Source organism: Thermobia domestica, chromosome 12 (genome assembly GCF_964235325.1).
Source record: "Thermobia domestica chromosome 12, izTheDome1.hap1.1, whole genome shotgun sequence".
NCBI lineage: Eukaryota > Metazoa > Arthropoda > Insecta > Zygentoma > Lepismatidae > Thermobia > Thermobia domestica.
Genome location: NC_137465.1, coordinates 121,631,587 through 121,647,064, shown reverse-complemented (window position 1 = coordinate 121,647,064; position 15,478 = coordinate 121,631,587). Strand labels below are relative to the sequence as shown.

Below are 15,478 nucleotides of genomic sequence, written 5' to 3'. Positions count from 1 at the left end.
AGTTTATGAGTTTATTTGTTTCGGCTCTTCCGAGCTTAAGATATAAGTAAAAACACTTTAAGAACAAATAATAAAGAAACTAAGTCTACCTGATGGATAACAATAAGAAATGATATAAAATACAATGAGCTGATCAGTACGGTACTGTATACCTACTTTTGGGCCACCTTATATATATATATATATAGCGGATGCACCATTTATAATGTCCCATCTTTATAACAATGGAACCAAGAGAGAGAGAGAGAGAGAGAGAGAGAGAGAGAGAGAAGCAAAACTTTGCACAAAGCAACTACAGGAAGGGGGACATCTATTCATATATTGGATACCATCACCAGGTGAACAGTGTTGCCAACCCAATATAAAGTTATGATTTTTTAAATGGGATGACCTAAATTTAATTTCATAATTCGAATCAGCAATGAAAACAAAGACGAAAGAGATGACACTTGCAGATCAGTGTTGCATACTTTTTGAGAAATAACGTTAAACATGTGTCAAATTTAAACGCCTTTAACACACACAAGGAATGAAGTAGTAACTATTTATGCACATTAAATTAAATACTGCTAAGAACTCTTTAAAATGACTTCAAGTTTAGAAGGATCAGTTAAACAGTGTTGCCACAACAGAAGAGAGAAAAATTGAGTTTGGAAATAGTGCAATAACTTGGAAAAGGTTCCTAGTACAGTATGGTTTAAAATTCATAGAGCAAATCAGTATGTCATAACGAGTATTGTCACGTTTATTTGAGATCGATAAGTCAAGTACTTACTGAGATATTCGTTACTTTGTAAAAGCTGAGAATTTTGTGCTGTACAAGATGGTAACGCTGTTTCAAAATTCCCTTTTCCCCCTCAGCGTTGGAGAAATCGTGAAGAGATGATTAAAACGAAATAAAACATTAATGAATGGACATACAATGAATTGAAACCCACTTAAGTTCTTGAAGGGACTAGTTAAACGTAATGTGGATATAAATTGTTCTTGAGTTAGTAATACGAATTCACACATTTCAACAAAATGGTAGAAATACGTTTACGAGAGTTACCTAATAATTATTTCTTGCGGTGAATATACTTATTCTCGTGCAATTTTAGGAGAGTAATATCAAAACAATTCAATATTATCTGTAAATATTACCGACTTGTTACTATTTTTTTTTAAACACGAATGAATGAAATACAGTCTGTTACAAAATAACTGCACCACCTGCTAAAATTTCAAGGTTTTAATTTCTCTTAGAAAATGTTTAATTAATTTTATCTCTAAAGGGGCTTAACGTATCATACACTTGTTAGTCAATGCATTTTGATGTCTTTTTGTGTATTACTACTCATGGATTATGTGTGATCTTTGCTCAACAGGTGGCAGTTCATTCACTATGCAAATGGCTGCCTCATGTATGAGCAAGTGAATGCTGATTTGCTAATTGTTGTGAATGAAAATTTGTTCCACACGTGGCCTTTTGTGCTTTTGGGTTGTTGTTTATGGTCTGTATATGATACATAGTGCATTGTGATTGTTCCTCAATAGTTAGTGTGATTGCATACTAAACATGAGTAAAATAGTGAACGACACATCCCCTCGTAAAAAAGGGAAGATACTGGCGTTGAACTATCGTGTCGAAACAACAAATTGCAAAACAACTTGAACTGCATCATACAACGGTTGGTAGAGTTATTGAAAAGCAAACAATGTATAATAAGTCCTCTTTGAGAGACAAATGTGGCCAAGAGACAAAAACAAACCATCGTATAGACAGAAAAATAAAGGCCATAGCTCTGACAAACAGAGCATCATCTTCACTATAAATTGCTCAAACTGTGTCCGATGGTGCAGGTGTTAGTGTAAGCTACGTGACAGTTGTTAGACGGCTAAGGAACAAGGAGTTCGGGGGAAAACACCTAGAAAGAAGCCGATATTTAACACAAATCACGTAAAAGCCAGGAAACACTTTCTTACCATGTACAAAGCGTGGGGTGTGGAAGAATGAGAACATGTGATTTTCTCCGATGAGAAAAAAATTAGGGTGCTTGGGAACGACAGTGGCGTCCGACTATGGATAAGAAGTGGGGAAAAACTTAACGACTGAATATCACCGACAGATAAGTTTGGTGAGAGTGTAATGATGTGGGGCTGTTTCACGTGGAAAGGTGTCGGAAGATTAGAAATTTGCAGCAGGTTAGTTAACGCACAGTATTACATTGACATTTTAAACTTTAACCTTCTATCAACAGCAAGGGATCATTTCTCATGCAAAAACTTAGATTACTTCATATTTCAAAATGATAATGCGCCGTGTCACAGAGCTGCTGTAGTTAAGAAGTGGTTTGCAGACATGCATTTCCAAAGGTTGTGGTGGCCACCTAACTCTCCAGACATGAATCCTATTGAAAATTTATGGTATATCATGTCTCGCAAGCTTTCAGGAAAGTGCTTTCAAACAATAAAGGAGCTTATTAAAGCTGTGATGCAAGTGTGGTTCCCTGAGTTAGACGAATCCTTGTGCCAATCTCTCGTACACAGCATGCCAAGTAGCTTGGCAGCACTGAAAGCTGCACATCGGAAACATACATAGTACTGAATGAGGTATATATACAGTTATGGCTTTTATACACTTAACAGTACTGTTCAAAAAAACTCGCACCCATTTCTTGTTCATTAATGAGATGCTAACATGCGTTCATACAAAGTTAATGAAAACAAATATATTCGTACTTTTTGTAATAATGGCTATTTGTAGCATAGTATTATGTAATATATTGTATTTGAATCTTTTGTCTCTATATATCCAGTAGATAAAACACCAAACGATGTATGAGAAATAATTTGAAACCATTGCTATTAACATCTTTCATAATGTATATAACGATTCGCAAAATGTATAGATTTTTCTTAGGTGGTGCAGTTATTTTGTAACAGACTGTAAGTAACAGTTTGTTGCAATTGAAGCAATACAAAGGATGGTTTCCAAGCACCGTTTCTTTGGCTGTGTTGTAGCTGGTGGGTGTAACTAAGATATTTACCCACTTCCTTCGTTTGCTAACATACGTCTAAGGGGATCATTCGGAAGCAATATTCAAGAAATTATACATACAAGAAATGCAAGAAGTCATTATAACTGCCACGCCGATGATCAGTAACAAAATTGTAAATATTGCTTTGCGTTGACGCAATCCATATCGGAATAGTTCCCAAAGTCTTTCGCATTACCCATCAGTTCACGAAACAAATTTCTTTGTGTGGGTGGTATACTTAGTACAGATGAACTCCCACTTAGGAACTTAAAATTTTAAAATCAGTGGCCCAAACTGAGTATTTATTTATTATTATTATTTTGCTACCATATTATAAATTTCTGCAAAGGTTAGCTGTATGAGTTGTAGCCTATATGCACCAATGAAATAGGCATTTTTCTGTAAATACATATGTACCATAAAATTCGTGTATTTTTTAAATTTCTACTTTGCCGCCAGCTTGTCAAACTGCACGTTATCTTCTGTATTTGTCAGCTCATTTATTGAATGTGTAGTTACAATTCAACGAATAAGTTGAAACGCGCTACTGCCTCTCATGTGAAGCTCGACATATGAAACGCGCTACTGCCTCTCATTTGAAGCTCGACATAATGTTTTAAGCACACTTTTAGGAATATTTCTCGTTCAGGTTTACTTTTGCCGCACCACTCGAAATAATTGTTCAAAAATTACAATTCTTACATAAATTCCTTCTTATTATTTACTAAATGATTTGCGCTGGCCGACATGAAAACGTCTCAAATTGCATAGTTAAATTTCAAGGGTACTATCATAGTCAATTGTTGAAAAATTAGAATTCTATGATTTGCGTGTAAATACGGCATCCGGATGTATACATAAAAACTGCAATGCAAAAAACAAGAAATAACCTGTGCTAGTAGGTCACTAAAAAGCACGAATGCTATCTAACCGAGACACGGCAGGGCTAAGCTGGAGAGCCCTAGCGAGGGGTGCGTCCGAAGGGAGCGGGTACGTCAGCGATAGTTGGTATATGCAAAAATGAGGATATTGAAAGGAGTGGATTTTGGCAGATATGAGTTTCAAAATACTTGTCACGGTTTCATACTTGTGGCGTTCCACTTGTGAACATAAAATACAATTTCTGTACACTGTGCACAAATACAGCACCGGTGGAAAATAGTTTCTAATACAACCATCATTTATATGCACTCACTTATTTTATCCGTAGTAAAGTACTCGTAAGGATTTTACACTAGTAACCTACACTTGTAAGCATAAAATACAAGTGTATTACTTTGTATTTAACGGTATCGCTTGCAGAAATTTGTTCTTTATAAATGTCTTTTTTCATGCTAAGTACGGAATTTTTCCTGTAAATCTTTCAAAATTTGGTGCGCCAAAGTAAACCAGCACCATATTTATTATAAATTCAAAGGTAAATAAATTGACCAAAATGCAAGTAGTAAGACTGACGTAATGTACTATACACAGGCTCACGCACAATAACGCGTGATATGTTTAATTTCTGTAATATAGTGCTAATGGGGTTCACTAAAATTTTACTTAGGTGTTTTATTTTTCTTTCTTTTTGTCCTTGAACATAATATATGAGTTAGAATAGGTAGGTTGGCTTATCAAAGTATACATTTGGTAAACTCCTTCTATGATAATTCACCAAACGTAAAAATATCTGAATTGTGCACACACAAATGTGAATATCACAAGAATAACAGGTTCAAGTTTTCTTTTACATACGCAGCAGCTGGGTCGTAATTAATGAATGTCTTAAAATGTTTTATACTGCTTCATTCTGCAGTGGATTGTGTTAACGAAATGTAAAGGTTGGCTTTTTTTCCGCTATACTTGGTAGCCCTATGGAATTGTAATTATTTATTTCATTATTTGCGTTCGTTTGCGATTCGCAAATTTTGCGAAAATTATTATGAAATTACACTCATACACTGTTATTTGTTATGATACCAATAGTTTCTAATGTTTGCATTTAGTGTTTAGATGTACCGTTAAGTACAGTATTATGTCCTAGCAACTGTTCGGAATATTTTTTGCAATATATTGTACGACAGTCATTTCAAAAGTTCTGCACACTGAAAGATATTATGGAATTAAATAATTTATTGTACAAAATACCTTTACATGCCTTCAATACAATCTCCATACTTGTTTATGACAGCTTCCCAACATTTTGTAAATTCTGTATATTGGATAGGACACCTTCATTGTTGATGTGTTTAATCACTCGAGTCACTTCACTGAAAGCCTCGTCAATCGAATGAAAACGTTTTCCACAGAATGGTTCTTTCAATTTGGAGAACAAATCAAAGTCTGGTGGGCTCAAATCAGGACTATATTGGGAAGAAAAGTATTTCCTATCCATACTTGTTAAGTGTCACCCTTACTTGTAGAGCATTATGCGGCCTTGCATTGTCGTTTAGAATGAGGATACCAGCTGCAAGCATGTCAGAATTTCTTGCACGAATTTTCGGGCGCAAAAAATTTAGCAGAAACAGCTTGTAATATACGCCTGGTACAGACGTCCCCTGTGGCATTCTATTGTAGCCATCTTTACCATATGCGAAGTTTTTCGTGAGTTAAACCTGTGATTGTTGCCGGCGGAGTTTCTTCGGGCGTGAAGAGTCTGAACTGTTTTATTGTGACGACTGAAACTTCAGTTCTGGTTCAAACTTTCATATCCAGGTTTCATCAATTGCAACAGTTCTTCGTAAAAACTGATTTTCTTCTGTTTGATAACGTTAGAACAATTTTTCTGCGATTCTTCTGCGACATACTTTCTGCTCTTTACTCAGATCATGCGGAAGCCATCTCATCTTCATCTTCAGCTTCTCAATAATGATTCTGTAAACTGAAGTGACATTTTGGCCTCATATGCAATTTTCTTACATGTTTTCGTCGATCCTTTCTCAAAATGTCATTCACAATAATCTCAGAGATGTAGTCTGTTGCAGTTGATGATCTTTCACTTCTTGGGGTGTCCGCAGTGTTTACAGACCTTCACGAAAACGAGCTGAGCAACGTAATACAGTGATGTGATCCACTACATATTTTCACAAACCTCCCGCAAAACATTGTGAATTTCAGTTGGATTCTTTCCATGTAGAGTTTCGATTTTGATATAGGAACGCTTATCATCATGTGAACCCAACCTCAGTCGGGTTCACCACTGAATTTCTCACAACACAGCTACGCAAACCAAAAAACACAGAAACAATCGTCAAGTCCAAACCCTGACTCACAACTAACCTAAACGTGAACTGGATCAAACCACTCAAACGGTCGTGCATGGGCTATGTACAAGACTATAGAAAGGACCCTCGTACTTATACCTGGACCCTCTCATTTTGTAACGGTTTGCGTCAACACAAAGCGAAAATAAGCATTTCGGTTTTAAATTCAGGTATAAGTACGAATTGTGTGTGTGTTTGTTTGTTTTCTACGGACACAGTCCCACGTTTGCTTATCCTGAAAGGATGGTGCTTTTTTTCTCTCCCTTGTCTTCCTTTACGCGCATACATACTGTCACTGACATGCCTCCTCCATACGGACTAAAGCCCGAGTGAGTTTCCAACTTCGTTCTGTTCAAATAGATGAAATGATAGTTTCTAGTGATCAACATGCAGAAGTTTGTACGTATTTTTTCGAGAATAATCGCTTTTTAGACATATCATTTTGCAGTAAACCTATATCATACATCTGTATTCAATTATTGTGAAGCGTTGTACAAAAAGTAAAAGATTTTGAATGAATTATAATAGGAAAAATTGTGTGGTTATGCCTCCTTAAAGTTAAGCTGCGAGGGCACGGTTGCTCAGTGGTAGAGCGCTTACCTCTGGTGGGTGAGGTCCCTGATACGATTTCCTGTCCAGTAAGTTTGTGGTGGATAACATCGCGTCCATGGGGTTGTCGGGTACTCTCGCTTTCTCTCACATTCTCGTCCCATTAATTCTTCTATCATCAGCCACTTGCCTTAATCGTTGTCCACCTTAGCCTAAATGGCATACACTTGGGACGTTATACAGAAAATTAAGCTGCGCTAAGGAATACGATGTCGCATATAATTTGCAGAAGAACTATGGAATATTCTTTACACTATTTTGTTTACAATCATACCCACCTTTGCTAACGCGCCTGGTGCCTATAGACACCTTGAGTTTCCACTAGTTTTGCCCTGCTCTGAGTTGGTTAAATACTTCCTTGCTTTTTGTGACCATCCAGCATAGACTTGATCATGTTTTTTTTTGACACTGTACTCGTTTACTTACCAGCACACTACGGATCTAACCGTTCATGCACCCACCAGGTTCTCAGTTTCTTAACCGATCAGATATATCTCTTGTTTTTAATGGCCATCTAACACAGGTTGTTGGGTAACCGACGTCTATGAATGCATAAATGCAAGTCACTTCTTAAAAAAACAATTTGTAAATTATTTGTACTTAATTTCGTGGTGAATGGAATACAAAATAAGTTGTGTATGTTCCCCTAAAATTGGACAGTATGTATAAATATTGGTTAATCAAAAAAATTTTGCTACTATTTAGCAGAACTTAGCCTATATATTTTCAATTAAAATTTGGCAACTATTAATATCTACTTTTTATTGTCTTTTCTAACTTATATTCAGGAGAAAGAAATTAAATTGAAGAAATATATGTTTATGATGATCAAAAAACAATTATTCGTAACATACATTACAAAATTCATGAAACAGAAAAAATATTTTCCTTATTTTAAATAGTTTGCTTTAGTTCGGCATGTCACAGAATATAACTTCTGTCACAGATTACTACCTGATTATTTCTCCAACGCAGAGTTGAAAAAAGGGAATTTTGAAACAGTGTTACCATCTTGTACAGCACAAAATTCTCAGCTTTTGCAGAGTACCGAATATCTCGGTAAGTATTTGACTTATCGATAAACGTGACAATGTTCCTTATACTGATTTGCTCTACGAATTTTAAACCATACTGTACTAGGGACCTTTTCCAAGTTATTGCACTATTTCAAAACTCAACTTTTCTCTCTTCTGTTATGGCAACACTGTTTAACGGATCCTTCTAAACTTGAAGTCATTTTAAAGAGTTCTTCCCAGTATTTAATTTAATGTGCATAAATAGTTACTACTTCATTCCTTGTGTGTGTTAAAGGCGTTTAAATTTGACACATGTTTAACGTTATTTCTCAAAAAGTATGCAACACTGATCTGCGAGTGTCATCTCTTTCGTCTTTGTTTTCATTGCTGATTCGAATTATGAAATTAAATTTAGGTCATTCCATTTTAAAAAAAAAATCATAACTTTATATTGGGTTGGCAACACTGTTCACCTGGTGATGGTACCCAATATATGGATAGATGTCCCCCTTCCTGTAGTTTCATTGTGCAAAGTTTCGCATCTCTTTCTCTATGTATTTATGTATGTTTTTTGTCGCAGGGATGGCGAAAGAGCTTCCCTTCCCCTGTCTTTCTGGAATACCTCTTGATTTGTGTTTCTCTAGTTTGAGGGACCAAAATTATCGTTGGTGTGGGGGAGGAGGAATGAATACAAAGGGGAGTACCGTATTTGCGCGAATATAGATCACATTTTTTCCCCCAAAATTTTGGCTTAAAAATAGGTATATAATCGAGATTCCCCCCCTCAGATCATAAATCGTCAATTTAAATGACATGTAGACGTATTTTGTGGATTGAAATGAATACCATTACAAGTTACTGCTGTTACGTTTGTAAACCATCAAAGACAAACCATCAAAACATACCTTGTTCGCAAAAATTGCCACTTTCATTGGGTGCCGGTAACACTTGTACACTTTTATTAACAGGAATACGTATCTTTGTTATACAGTATTATAATATATACGGAATATTTATATACAGTAACTATTCTTAAAAAAAGAAAAACAACTTTGTTTCGCAAAACTGTGTGAGCTTGTTTGTGCCCACCCAAATCAAGCATAATCACTTCCCACCATCTCAGCATCACCAGCGTCTGATTCTTTATCCTCGCTAGACGATCCAAAATGCTGCTCAGAGTCACTATTACAAAGAAGGCCATCTTCATGAGTCACCCTTAGTTATGCAGGAGTTAAAGAAAGGAAATGAGAGAGATGCATCTCAAAGCACTTTCTCGTACATATAGTACTGCGGCCTATATTCGAGATTTACTTTTCTCTATATAATCTTGTGTCAAAAGTTTAGGTGCGGCCTATATTCGCACGCGGCTTATATGCACGCAAATACGGTATTTTTCGAAGACTGTAGACAGAACTGCCTCCTGCAGTTTTCGTAATTGAGCACTTAAACTTGTGATTGAGTTCTTTTAAGTGATACTTATTGACTAAGATACGAATACAAAATACATTCTAAAATTTATATATATGTCCATACTGTTTCTCTCGTGGAACGGCGGAGAGCTTACAGTGATCAGAGTTTTACTGTGTTGATTGTTCAGATATTTAGTTCTTAACTAATTATTATTTTTACTATTATAGCAAAAAAGTAATAGTAATTTTAATGGAGTTTAAAATTACAAAAATACATATAAATATTTTAAACGTTGATGTCTCATTTATGGAAGTGGAAGTGGTACACTTGATTTTTTATTTTGTTTTCGTTCACCCTGCAACACAACACAGAAGTTGGCCGGGCTCCCCCTTTAACTGCCCTCACTAAAAGTTAGTGAGAATTGGTAGAGCACTGAAATTTGAACGCATTACCGTAGTTCGGATTCCACATTAAACTATAGGTTCACGTGTCATAAAACCTCGCTGCAGAAAAGGGACGCTAAAGTTCAATAAATAAATAAATAAATAAACATATCGAAAAACATTTATCGCTATTCTTTTATCTTTTCTCTCTCTCTCTCTCTCTCTCTCTCTCTCTCTCTCTCTCTCTCTCTCTCCGTGGGAGTCAATATTAAAACTGTACTATCCCTTAGAGTGTTGATAGAGAAAGAAGTGCGTAAATGGAATCCATTATTGGAACTGAATAAATATGGGAAAACCGTTTCTTGCCATCCACTACCTTTTTGTTCTATGAGGATCAGTATTGAAACTGTAACTGGTGGTAAATTTCGACCACTTCCAGTTACAGTAGAGAAATAAAGGCAGCGATGGAATCTATCTTTGAGACGTTGAATCCATATCAAAATCACTTCATCTTGTTTTGTACCATAGGGGTTTGACAAATCTTGAGCCTACCTAGGAAGGGAATCTCCAAGCGCGTGCTATTTTAGGATTTCTCTCCGTAGTCCCCCTGGGGTATTATGCATTTCTCTCAGCGGTACTCCAGTGTTGTCGGCCCATGACAAACAAAATTCATTTTGATCCTCACATCAGACACTCACAGTATCCATGACACCATCACTCATCACTACAAAAATGTCCCCAGGGATGTTTTCTCAGTACGGGGAACGGGTGGTAGAACGCATGAAGTCCAGTGAATAGGGTGGTTGCGATAACAATTCGAAGGCAGCAATCTGAATACCGAGTTGAAGAGTGACATGGGCTCTGTGATGGCGCCACTAGCCTCATTTCAGATTTTGCCGGGGAGGGAGGGTTTGTCCATTGACATAATGGTCCCAAATAACTCCCCTAGTCAGCGCATTGTCTTGCTGGAAAATGACGCCATTTTTCAGTTTGTCAGTTTTTTTTTTTTCCTGCAGTTGCGGCCCGAGCTGCTGCAGAAGATTGCAGTAATACTCCCCGTTGATTGTATGGTCGTTCTTAATGAAGTCACACAACAGCAATTTTCTGTGCATCCAAAAAAATGGATGCTGTCACTTTCTCTGTTGAGGGTTGAGTACAAAATTTGTTGGTTGGTGGCGTCGTGCCATGTTTCCATTGCTACGACTGTCCTTCGTTTTCCGGTGGAAATGATACACCTGTGTCTCAACCTGGGTCACGATTTACAAAAGGTCGCGATTTACAAAAATCGCTCATATCAGTACGAATATCGGTCAATTGAGCCTCTGAAAGCTGAACTCGGTGTCACGTTTGATCAACAGTGAGATTTCATAGAACCCATCATGCGAACAACTTTCTCATTTGTAGGACACCATGCATAATGGATTGAACACACACTGTTGACGTTTTCACACCCTTTGATATAGTTTTGATAGTTATATGGTGATCATTCAGAACAGTATCAAGCACAATTGTCATAAACCTTCTGTTGTCACTATTTTTGGGCGACCGGTACGAGCTTCATCACAGCATGTGCACCAAGACGTTCCTCACTCATACACGATCCAGTCTCGACTGACGTGTGACGTCACCACTTCACGGCGCTAGTAGTTGCCTCAAGTACTTACACGCTCCTCGGAAAGATTGAGCTTCACGCTTATAAAGTTTTTTTTTCCAAGTCAACTACAAATTCTTCCTAGGTAGACTCACCAAATACCCATGTCCGAAACTTAAGAAATCTTAATTTTGGAAAGTAACATTTATGTCACAGACTAGGATATACAGACCGCAAACTCAGAGAAAAACTGGAAACTTGGCGACAGTAGCGCCTCTAACACACGACGACGAAACTAAACATTCGATCTGACGTCACCTATGTGGAAATTTCGAAAGTAACCACAGACTAGGTTATTTTGTCTTCTTATTTTTCTTTCATTTTGTTATACAATCGTAATATTGAATAGTAATACTCACCTTTCAAAAATAATTTCTGAACAACATCACAGACGCAATATTTTGTAGTTGCAGCTTGCAAGAAAAAGCATAAGATATTTTTGATATTTAGTATACAATCTTGCTGCTATAAAAACAAATTTAATAATGAAATATGAAATATACTTTTAACATTTGTCAACTAAAAGAGTTCACTTTGAAAATATCTAAGTTCCGCGAAGTACGTCAACAGAAAAACTGTTTCCCAAATGTAACTAAACGAGTGAAAGAGTAATAGTTTGTAATAAAAATATAGATATATCTTCTGGAAATGTGATCTGACAAGTTCTTACCCAAACTTGTATCAGTATATACATAATTCTATGTACATTAAAAGGAAGAAAATTTTATTAATATTAAAAAAAGCTGGAAAGGGACGTCCAGTCTAGAGACAGTACAAGAAAAAGTGAATATTAGCTTATCTGATCTTTCTGCACTACATCTAACACTGAGATGCGAAGCAAACAAAAAGAATCCGCCGGTTACTATGACAACCTATGTCGTCAAGTTCCAAGACCGATGACAGCGCCATCCACACACGACGACACATGTCCGGCCCACCAAGAACGTTGATTGGTTCTTTCGTTGTGCAGACGATCTAAACTGATTTCAATAGCCCTATAGGGAGTTGCTCGTTTGTATGTATTCTAGTCTTGTGATTTATGTAATGTGTGAATGCCAGATATCGGGCTGGAACACCTGACTGGAATAGCGTAGGTACCATGCCGTTTGGTGACTCAGGTACTTCTCTTTATGACTGCGGAGTCACGAAGAACGTTCGTAGCCGGAGAAACATGCAATCAGGGAGTTGTGGTTTTCGGAGTGTGCAGTGCATATCTATCATAGTGAACGTGTCTTAGGAACACACGATGGCTCAGAAAACACATATCAATGATGTAATGCGCGATCGGGTCATCGATAGATTAGAAATGGAACATTCAGCAGGGTGTGGTTGGGTACTTGAATGTTCTGTGCAATCTTCTGTCGCGACTGTGGAATCATTTCCTGTCTGTGAAAAACATTGAAAGAGAGTATGGTGGAGGTCGTTGACATGCAGCAACGCCGTGTGAAGATCGTTATCTTGTCTTAAATGCCCGGCGAGGACCAGTGAACACAGCTGGTACATTAACTCTAGACCTTGCAGCTGTCTGTGGAACCCACTATCACGTCAAACTGTATACTGCGGTTACACGAATTCATATTGTATGCACACCTACCCATCACACAACAGCAGCCGTGGGCACGCCTACTGTAGTGTATAGTCCATAGTAAGTGGACCCCCAGAACAATAGACTCTTTAGTGTACTCTTTAGTGACGAATCACGATTCAGATTGGAGGGCTATTCTCACCGTCTGTTTGCTTGGAGGGCACCAGGAACACGTTACTACTACCAAAATGTTGCAAGGGACAGGTATGGAGACTTTTGTGTCATGGTATATGGTAGCATCATGTTAGGGGCCCGTACGGCCACTTCATGTGTTCCAGCAGCATATAGAAAGAGCTGGTCTCTATAGGAACGCCATCCTTGAAGAATATATCCTACTGTTCCGTGGTGCATAGGTCCTGAATTTCGTTTTCTGGATGATAATGCACGTTCATATAAGGCATAGTTGGCGGATTACCTGCAGCATGAAGACATCACGCATCTCGAGTGGCCAGCGCGGTACCTCAATCCCATTTTGCATGCATGGAATGACCTCGGACATGGGTTGCAGCCATAACCCCTCCACCATGATCAATTGCTGAACCGCGCAAAGTACTTGTGTAAGCGTGGGATGCTTTACCACAGGAGTTGCTTGATTGTCTAATTCATAATATGGGTGCATGTTGTGCAGCCTGCCTAGCTATTCGTGACAACCACACCCCGTATTGAACGTTTTTGCCAACAAAAACTCGGACTATTTTTCAGTGTTTGTGCCATTGCAAGCATTTGTTTTGTTGACAGGAATCTGTTCCACACTTCTGGAGGAGGAGGAACATATTTGTACCAATTTTTGATGGTTCTCACTTATCCCGCAAGTTTTGGACATCAGTGTACACTTACATACTATATTTGTATTTCGCTGGTATTATCTGGTTTTTTTTTTTTTTTTTTTTTTTTCTGTGGAGATCATTATTGAGTCCTTGTTTCAGTAGAGTAATCAGGACAAAGATGGATTCCATTATTATGGTGCCGTATCTTATCAGAAACTATTTTTCGCTATTTCTACCACGTCTGGTTATAATAAAGGATGAGATGAAACCCATTTTTGGGACGTTAAATCCGTATCAAATAATTTCCACTATCTTTTACCATTTTTTCTGATATCTGTCAACAGATAGACGGACAAACATAGTCGCTTTATAAAACTTTCCATACTTGCGCACAGTGTCATTTGGAAGTTTAGAAAGAGAAATAAAGAAATTTCATTCCTAAAAGGTTTACAATAAGTAGATTTTAAATGGAAAAATCTGATAGTACATGAACATTTCTGAGAATTAACTAAGAGCACTATAAATTAATTTTCATTATTGAGGTTCATTTACCAGAGTTAAAACTAACAATATGGATTTGACATAATTTCAGATGATAAGTAGGTATCGAAAGCATAAGTTGTCACTGTTCCTATAGCAGGATCATAAATGTGAGATTAGTGCGAATAATAATAATTATAATGACTAATATTTAGCAGTAAAATAATAAGTATGAAAATACTGCTTTTTAATGGAATCATTTACACACCCAAATACTGGAATATTCTGTTTATTACTAAAATGCTCTTAGCAGAAAGAGAAATTGTTAATAGAATACTTAATACACGAGAATGTACCTGTTACTTTTCAAAATTATCTAAGGCGTGTAATTTCGAAAGATATATAGGGTGGTTGTAAAGTCAGTACCTATTAGTAATAATGAATATTTCAAAAAGTAAACAACCTATCAGTTTTATTTCCATTGAATACATTATTAGAGTGTACCATTTGGTTATGAACTTACATTTCAACGTATGCACCCATATTTTCCACACACTTCTGGAATCTTTTAGGAACAGAATCTACGGTTCTTCTTAACATCCCGACTGGAACATATGCAAATACTTCACGGATATTTTGTTCAAGACTGTTAATATCCCTTGGTTTTAACTTGTACACTTTTCCGTAGCCCAACCCCAAAGGAAGAAGTCCTAAGGGGGTAGATCGGGGCTTCGTGGAAGCCATTCTGTCGGTCTCCGACATCCAAACTTCATATCTGGCGGCAATCGTAGCTGTCTTGTACGCTGTATACATCAGCCGTTTTGCTGTTTTCATTGGATCAACTTCTGAAATCATAAATGGTAAACCTCACATTAGTAAACATCGTTACACGCCAGCTAAACCTGATGCTAGTTTCTAGGATAATCTAAATTAAAAATAGGTATTGTATTTACAATCATCCTGTAGGTTACCAAGAAAATGTTGACTGGGTGATTCCGTGTTTCTTTCTACTCACATAATATGTGTAAGATACATTTAACTTGTAGGGAGTTAACTAAGTGAATTACACATAGTTAAGCTAAGTAATATAGTAACTTACTTGGTTACACAGGAACGAAATAAAATCTTTCTTAACTTCTCGCGATTATTCCCTATAGTTAAAAGGAGCAGATATGTGAAAGTGTATTGTGGAATGAAAAATTGAGAGAGGACGTAAGAAGGGAGAGAAATTGGTTGTCCACCAGAAGCTTGGCCTGGAATAGAACCAGGGACTCCAGTGATCCATTATCTAGCCATATACTTTCCCTAGGAT

At 37.1% G+C, this 15,478-nt stretch overlaps 1 protein-coding gene across 1 annotated transcript in view; it reads left to right on the top strand.

Moving 5' to 3' along the window:
- LOC145666611 (glycosylated lysosomal membrane protein B-like) overlaps positions 1 to 15,478 on the top strand; it is a 66,314-nt gene that overhangs the window by 43,269 nt on the left and 7,567 nt on the right. The gene's annotated exons all lie outside the window — the stretch shown is intronic.